This window comes from Schistocerca piceifrons, chromosome 8 (genome assembly GCF_021461385.2).
Source record: "Schistocerca piceifrons isolate TAMUIC-IGC-003096 chromosome 8, iqSchPice1.1, whole genome shotgun sequence".
NCBI lineage: Eukaryota > Metazoa > Arthropoda > Insecta > Orthoptera > Acrididae > Schistocerca > Schistocerca piceifrons.
Window position 1 is genome coordinate 360,921,372 of NC_060145.1, and position 8,121 is coordinate 360,929,492.

Here is an 8,121-nt window from a genome sequence, read left to right on the forward strand (position 1 = left end):
CTAAACAATTTCGATTGGAATCCATCCATCCGACTGTTTTATTCCCTGAGATACCGCCTTTTAGCGCAGTTTTTTGACGGAGAAAAAGTGTTGGGTATCAAGTTCCCAGCTTTTTAGCTCTAACATTTTAGTTATGTTAGTAGAAATATGTTAATATTCTAATGTAAAATTTTATTTTTTTCTACAATTTTAAAAATCTTAAAATAATTTTAGAAAATCATCGTATCAGTGTGGATGTCTCAGGGTTGCCATTTCTTCTTGATTTATTATTCTACAGATGTTCACGTGAACATGTGGCGCTTAATGCCTTGAAATCGGTAGTGATCTAAAAATAAAGCAATAAATACAGCTGAAGCGGCTTATTAATACCTAAAACGTGAACTGGATGAATTGAACAGCCTTTCCTGACACTCCAAGAAAACTAAGCATGCCTTAAAGCATGCTGTTTTGAGAGTTCAGTCAGCTTATGTTCATCCCATCTTCAAATGTTTACATTTATTTACGCGTCGTGAACATTGTTTCGCTACGTACCGTAGCTGTCTTAAAAAATTTCGTTGCAAAATTGTGCAACGCCGTTATTAAAGGAACAGTGTTCACAACACGTAAATAAATGTTCACATTTGAAGGTGGGATGCCAGGCATCTTGAAATGGCGTCTTGCAAATACAGACGTCTATGAAAGCAACTAGTTGCAATTAATTCTTAATAAACTCTCTTTAATTTAACAACTACCGTGTTATAATACGTCCACAACAAAAAAATAGGTAGTAGCAACTTTAGGCGTTTTGGAGACAGGCAACTCATTCGAGTCTTTGAAATTTAGTGTGTTAATATCCATAAACACTATTAGTAAATATGTTTTGAATACTTATCTAAAAATACCTACGATGACGGACTGCATAGCACGACTCGTGTCTGTAAGCCTAAATAAATACAGTGAGAGGGCCGCTCTCTCTCTCTCTCTCTCTCTCTCTCTCTCTCTCTCTCTTCAACCTATTTCTACTGGGAGCCGCTTGAAACAAATCGCGGACCACCTGTTGCCCACCCGTGGATAAATCACCATAGCCTGTAATACCCATAATATTCCTCGGAATAACTGTACAGAGCGACTCACAGTGAACTGAGGACACAAAAAATACTAGGAAAAAAAGATGCCACTCTGAGAGTCCTTTTAAAAATCATATTAATATACACTACTGGCCATTAAGATGATTAAAACCACGAAGATGACCTGATACAGACGCGAAATTAAACCGACTGGAAGAAGATGCTGTGATATGCAAATGATTAGCTTTTCAGAGCATTCACACAAGGTTGGCACCGGTGGCGACACCGACAACGTGCTGACATGAGGAAAGTTTCCAGTCGATTTCTCATACACAAACAGCAGTTGACCGGCGTTGCCTGGTGAAACGTTGTTGTGACGCCTCGTGTACGGACGAGAAATGCGTACCATCACGTTTCCGACTTTGATAAAGGTCGGATTGTAGCCTATCGCGATTGCCGTTTATCGTATCACGACATTGGTGCTCGCGTTTGTCGAGATCCAATGACTGTTAGCAGAATATGGTGGGCTCAAGATAATACGGAATGCCGTGCTGGATCCCAACGGCCTCGTATCACTAGCAGTCGAGATGACAGGCATCTTATCCGCATGGCTGTAACGGATCGCGCAGCCACGTCTCGATCCCTGAGTCAACAGATGGGGACGTTTTCAAGACAACAACCATCTGCACGAACAGTTCGACGACGTTTGCAGCAGCATAGACTATCAGCTCGGAGACCATGACTGCGGTCACCCTTGAGCTGCACCACAGACAGGAGAACCTGCGATGGTGTACTCAACGACGAACCTGGGTGCACGAATGGCAGAACATCATTTTTTCGGATGAATCCAGGTTCTGTTGACAGCATCATGATGGTCGCATCCGTGTTTGACGACATCGCGGTGAACGCACATTGGAAGCTTGTCTTCGTCATCGCCATACTGGCGTATCAGCCGGCGTGATGGTATGAGATGCCACTGGTTACACGTCTCGGTCACCTCTTGTTCGCATTGACAACACTTTGAACAGTGGACGTTACATTTCAGATGTGTTACGACCCGTGGCTCTACCCCTCGTTCGATCGCTGCGAAACCCTACATTTCAGCAGGATAATGCACGAGCGCATGTTGCAGGTCCTGTACGGGCCTTTTTGGATACAGAAAATGTTCGACTGTTGCGCTGGCCAGCACATTCTCCAGATCTCTCACCAATTGAAAACGTCTGGTCAATGGTGGTCGTGCAACTGGCTCGTCCCAATCCGCCAGTCACTACTCTAGATGAACTGTGGTATCGCGTTGAAGCTGCGTGGGTAGCTGTACCTGTACACGCCATCCAAGCTCTGTTTGACTCAATGCCCAGGCGTATCAAGGTCGTTATTACGGCCAGAGGTGGTTGTTCTGGGTACTGATTTCTCAGGATCTATGCACCCAAATTGCGTGAAAATGTAATCACGTGTCAATTCTAGTATAAGATATTTGTCCAATGAATACCCGTTTATCATCGGCATTTCTTCTTGATGTAGCAATTTTAATGACCAGTAGTGTATTATTCCTCGAACGAAGCGACATTTATCTGATCAGAACCAAAGTATCGCTCATCATTGTGGGGTAACTACGCGGTTGCATTAGTAGAAGGGATGATCCATCGATGAGCGGTTCTTTCCGTTACGGGATTGTTTAGTATAAACGATAGCGTAACGGAGATGCTCAACACAATACGGTGGTAGACACTATGAAAGAGAGGTTGCGCCTCAATCAGAAGCCTGCTGTTGCGATTCCAAGGGCTTATGTTCAAAGAAAAGTCACGCAACATATTACTTCCTCCCTAACGGTTAGTTAAATGACCACAAACAGAAAATCAGAAAAACTGCCGAGATTTAGAGACAGTTGTTCTGTTACAAATGCTCTTTGGTTGTGTGCAGGTCACCCGGCCAGTGTAGGGGATGTCAGGAATGTTACCTTTTCACTTTCAACACTCACATAGTGACTGTTGTGACCTATGTGCAAAATAGAATAATCGTCTCTTCAGAAAATATTTCTTCTCTTAAAATACGGCTGGCCAGAGTGGCCGAGCGATTCTAGGCGCTACAGTCTGGAACTGCGTGACCACTGCGGTCGCAGGTTCGAATCCTGCCTCGGGCATGGATGTGTCTGATGTCCTTAGGTTAGTTCGGTTTAAGTAGTTCTAAGTTCTAGGGAACTGATGACCTCAGAAGTTAAGTCCCATAGTGCTCAGAGCCGAGCAAGTTTAAAATACGCTGACCGACAAGTCCCCACACGTCACCAGAACAGCCAATACGAAGTTCGGGAGATGAATTGCGCGTTGGCTGTGGGACCTGGCCAGAACGTAGGATCGACAGACGAATGTTCTTTCTGGCGTTGGCTCACAGCTAAACATCCGTCTATCCTCTCCTCTTTCTAATTGTTCTCGTACTTTATTCCACTGCAAAGTGACATCTCCCATGACCACCCCGACTGGCTGTGGTCTGCTTTTCTACTCCAGGGTACACCCGAATGCATACCGAAATTTCAGAATATGAGGAGATATCCTTCAGTACGTCTTCGTTTCAAAAAGACATCCTGTTAGGATGCCCACGATTCTGAGGAGCCTTTAATTTCCGGCTGACACTCATAAAAAACTAAATTTCATCCATCGGCTCTGACTGGCTCATCGGTACCGACCGCCCGCCGTTTAATTCTCTGCCAATGGCGTCATTGTATGTGGTACGGAGGGGCGTGAGGTCATCCCACCGCTCACCTGGCCATTGTCAGTTTTGGCAACCTGGAGCCGCTACTGCTCGGTCAAGTAGCACCACAGCTGACATTACAAGGCTGAATGCACCCCGTTCCAGTCTAGTAGCGGGAATCGAACCCGACTCCTTCGCACGGCAGCCAGCTGCGATTTCCGACACCTGGCACAGTTACCTGTCTTTCGCTTTCTCTCCGATTTGTGCCATCAGCGTTGAACGATATACGTCAATCTGTATGTTTGTCAGTGTTGTACATGTGTATTTCTTTTGTGTGAGTGCTATGTCCAGAGAGACTAACATGCGTGTAAAGTTAGACGACGAGTCAGATAAAGGAAAACTGAAGGATGGGGTGAGGGGAGAGGAAAAGAAGGGAGATTTTCTGGACACTGAATGTATGAGCATGAGGATCTGAACTACTCAAGGCCTAACAGGTAGCCAATAACGGTGGAATAAAGAGTGAGTGATTCTGCAAGCGTTTTCTGAGTATACAGGAGTTGGTGTGTAAGTTATAAATGACAGAAGAATGTGATCTTTTACTAAATTTACGGTGAAGAATGACTGTTTACTAAACAATGCCTTTATAAAGACATATCACATCTAATTGCATTATGTGATGTTTCTGTTTAATTGACGATCGCAGGCTTAGAATTATATGAAGGCCTCGGCTGTAAACAGTTTAAAGTGTCACTCGATGAGAAGTAGAATCATTGCCTGTAAAACATGGAACGTGACATGCTTTATTCATATTAGCTCATAGCGCCACGGCAAACCGAAAAATGATAGATTCTCGCTAATGCCATCTTCGTCACTCTGTGAGCATGTAAACGATGGTGTCTGCCAGTGTTAATAATGCGTTCGTTGTTCGTACCAGGAGAATGCTTTCTAGGGAAGATTTGTACGAATTTCAGATTAATGTCAATAGCTACTACCCAGATAAAGATCCTGAATATGTTTCTAAACGCAAATGTGCTTCAAAAGTTGGTGCTTATCAGGTAAATGTCAATACTTATTTGAGTAATAGAACAATCTTTTGTCCATTACGGGCAACGGCCTTGCCGCAGTAGATACACCGGTTCCCGTCAAATCACGGAAGTTAAGCGCTGTTGGGCGTGGCGGGTACTTGGATGGGTGACCGTCCTGGCAGCCATGCGCTGTTGTCATTTTTCGGGATGCACTCAGCCTCGTGATGCCAATTGAGGAGCTACTCGACCGAATAGTAGCGGCTCCGGTCACAGAAAACCATCATAACGACCGGGAGAACGGTGTGATGACGACATGCTCCCTCTATCTGCATCCTCAGCTGAGGATGACTCGGCGGTCGGATGGTCCTGGTGGGAAACTTTTGGCTTGAAGACGGAGTGGTTGTCTCCTAGGTGAATTTACGTGACTGGGTGATGGTAGAAACATTAAACGGCCATCCCTATCATTATTTACACGCTGAATTATAGAGCTTCCCATAAATTGATTTTGTATTGTGGTGATTGAGAGATCGATTTTTGAGGGTGTTATACTTTATTACTGAAAAAATTGTTAAATCAAATATAAGTATGAAAACTGAAACATTAAGACCTGTGATAGGTCCCATAGTAATTTGCCTTAATTCCTCTAAACAACCAGCTTTGCACTTCCAGTTCTTTACACCCTAGGTAGAGACATTGTAATTGAATACACTGCCCGAAAAAAATTAGTACACGCTTTCAGAGGCTTCAAAGTTACTCAAGATTTATTGTTGCTACAGTGCATATGGAGTATATGAAATGGTTACATTTACAGAGCAATAACAAGCGTTTATGAGGTACCAGGTATCGTTCTATGCTGAAACACTAGCACATGAGGTAGTCTCCACGGGTAGCAATGCAGGCTCTGACTATGGCATCTAGTCGTCCCAACAGAACTCGATTACTGTCCAGGGATACGTTATACCATGCCTGCTCGATCTATTAATGTAATTCTGTAAGAGTTGTTGCTTGACGAATCGCACGAGTCTTTTCTCGTCCCATCATATCCCACAGGAACAAGGTCGAAGATCGTGCTGACAAGGGAAGTGGCTGCACGTCTTGAAGGGCACGTTGAGTTTCACGAGCCGTATCCCGTTGGAATAACACATCGGATACCTGTTGCAAGAATGAGAAAAGAACGGGTCTAACAGGATTCTGCACGTACCGAACGCGGTTAGCATTCTCTCGAGAAACATCAAATGTGAACGAGACTTATAGCCCATCGCAGAACAACGAGACAGCGCTCAAAAATTCTACAATGTGAGCGCAAACGACAATCACTTGCATGTAGGTAGAATCTGCTTTCATCGCTGAAGACCACTGCGCGCCATTCCATCATCCAAGTCATCGTCTGATGGCACTAGTTGAGCTGTGCAGCTCGATGCTCGGGCATGAGTGGAAGACGGGCTAGCGGTTTGCGTGCGCGTAGTCCCATTGCTAATAACCGTTTGACACGTCTAGGCTCACAAGCTCTCTTATCTGTGGCATGGTAGCTGAACTATCTGCCACTGCTGCCTTTACAAAACGACAATCCTGGCGGGCGTCTGTGCTACGTGGACGTCCAGAACCACGTCTACGGGTGTGAGAATGTTTGCGTGACCACTGATACCTGCATCGCTACACAATTGACTCAGTCGTCCAACTTGTGTGCAAATCTGCGAAAGGACCACGCTGCCATTTGGAAGCCCACAAATCCTACCCTTTTAAATCTCGCACAGTTGGCTGTAGGAAGCACGGGTGTCTCTACATGTCACGGTTGCCTGCATGCTTCACACGTCTGCACCATATTGAGCCTTCCGGTTGTGAGCATTCCCAATTAAATGATAGATACAGCTGGCGCACTGGTAGGTACGCCACTACGCTATCTGTTAGCGGACGACGTTGATACCATTATAAGTACATCTACTATCCTCCAGGTGGCATATGCCGTGATCAGATCAAAATCGTCGTCGTCTTTCTAGGTGTACAACTTTTTTTCTTTCAGTGTGTGACTGAAAATTGGCGACTGTGAGTATATTGCCCCGAACTGTTCTTTAATGGGGAAAGGCAACGTCAGTGGATCTTGGTGAGATACAAAACATCATACCAGTGGCGCAAAATATCCTGTGTCGATCGGCTGGTGGTGGTCGTGAACAAGTGTTCTACGTCTGTCGTCCGTGCTAGAGAAGCCTTGTCAGCTGACCAGCTCGCACAATGACTGGTTTCTGCTAGGAAAAAAACTTTCGGAGTTATTTATTGTGACACCGATTCTCTTTGCCCATTTATCCTGAATTTAGGAGACACTTTATGAAATAATATTTTCTAAGGCACTCTAAACCGTCCTTGACTCTCATCTCAGGACGCTCAAGGGTTTCGCTTGGCACCAATCCATCACTGGCCTCCTTCAAGCAAAATTCCACTGGGTTTCGTACAAAGAACTATTCCGGCTCTTATACATATACATCTACATGATTACTGCGCAATTCACACTTAAGTGTACGGCAGAAGGAGCACAGAACAACTTTCCGACTAGTTCTCGATCGTTCCACTCTCGAACAGCACTGAAAAAAAAAAACCACCTACTCCCATGCAAGCTCGGATTTCTCTTATTTTATTAGACCAGCGTTTCCTTCTAGGTAGGTATAACACAATATTTTTCATTCGGGGGAAAATGAAATGAAATGATCGTGCGGCATTATTGGCTGGGAGGCTCCAAGTGGGCTTGTTCGTGCGCTTGGTACAAATATTTCTATTTGCCGCCATGCGTGTAGACGAAGATGAAATAAAATTATTAGGACAACACGAACACCCGGCGCCTGAGTGTAAAAAACATCCGACACGACCGGGAATCGAGCCTCGTAGCCTGTAATCTAGAGGCAGCGACGTTAACCAGTAGACCATTAACAGTGGACTTTTGACGAGAAAGCTGGTGATTTAAATTTCGTAAAGTGATACAGCTGCAACGAAAAACGCCTCTGTTTCGATGATTGTCGATCCAGTCTCTCCATTATTTCAGGATGTAACGAAATAAGCTGGTCTTTTTGGAATTTTTACCATGTTTTCTGTCAATTCTACCTGGTAAGGTGTCATACCGCGCAGTAGTACTCCAGAATAAGTCAGAGAAACGTAGTATAACAAGTATGTTTAGTAAATTTATGTTCAGTCTTTTCCCTCACGTACCCCGCAATATTTATGTGTGATGGATGAATCGACAAGCTTTAACTTTGTGCCGTTTTACGTATTTTGTTTGTTTAAGTCCATTGTCATTTTTTACGCCACGTAACTCTTATATCAGCATGTACCTACCGCCCGCTAATCTCCACAAGAACTTCCACCACTTTTCAGCGTAG

The 8,121-nt window shown here is 44.5% G+C and overlaps 1 pseudogene; it reads left to right on the top strand.

Moving 5' to 3' along the window:
• The first annotated feature begins 4,836 nt into the window (after positions 1-4,836).
• On the top strand, positions 4,837-4,954 carry LOC124712822 (annotated as a pseudogene).
• Positions 4,955-8,121: the final 3,167 nt, after the last annotated feature.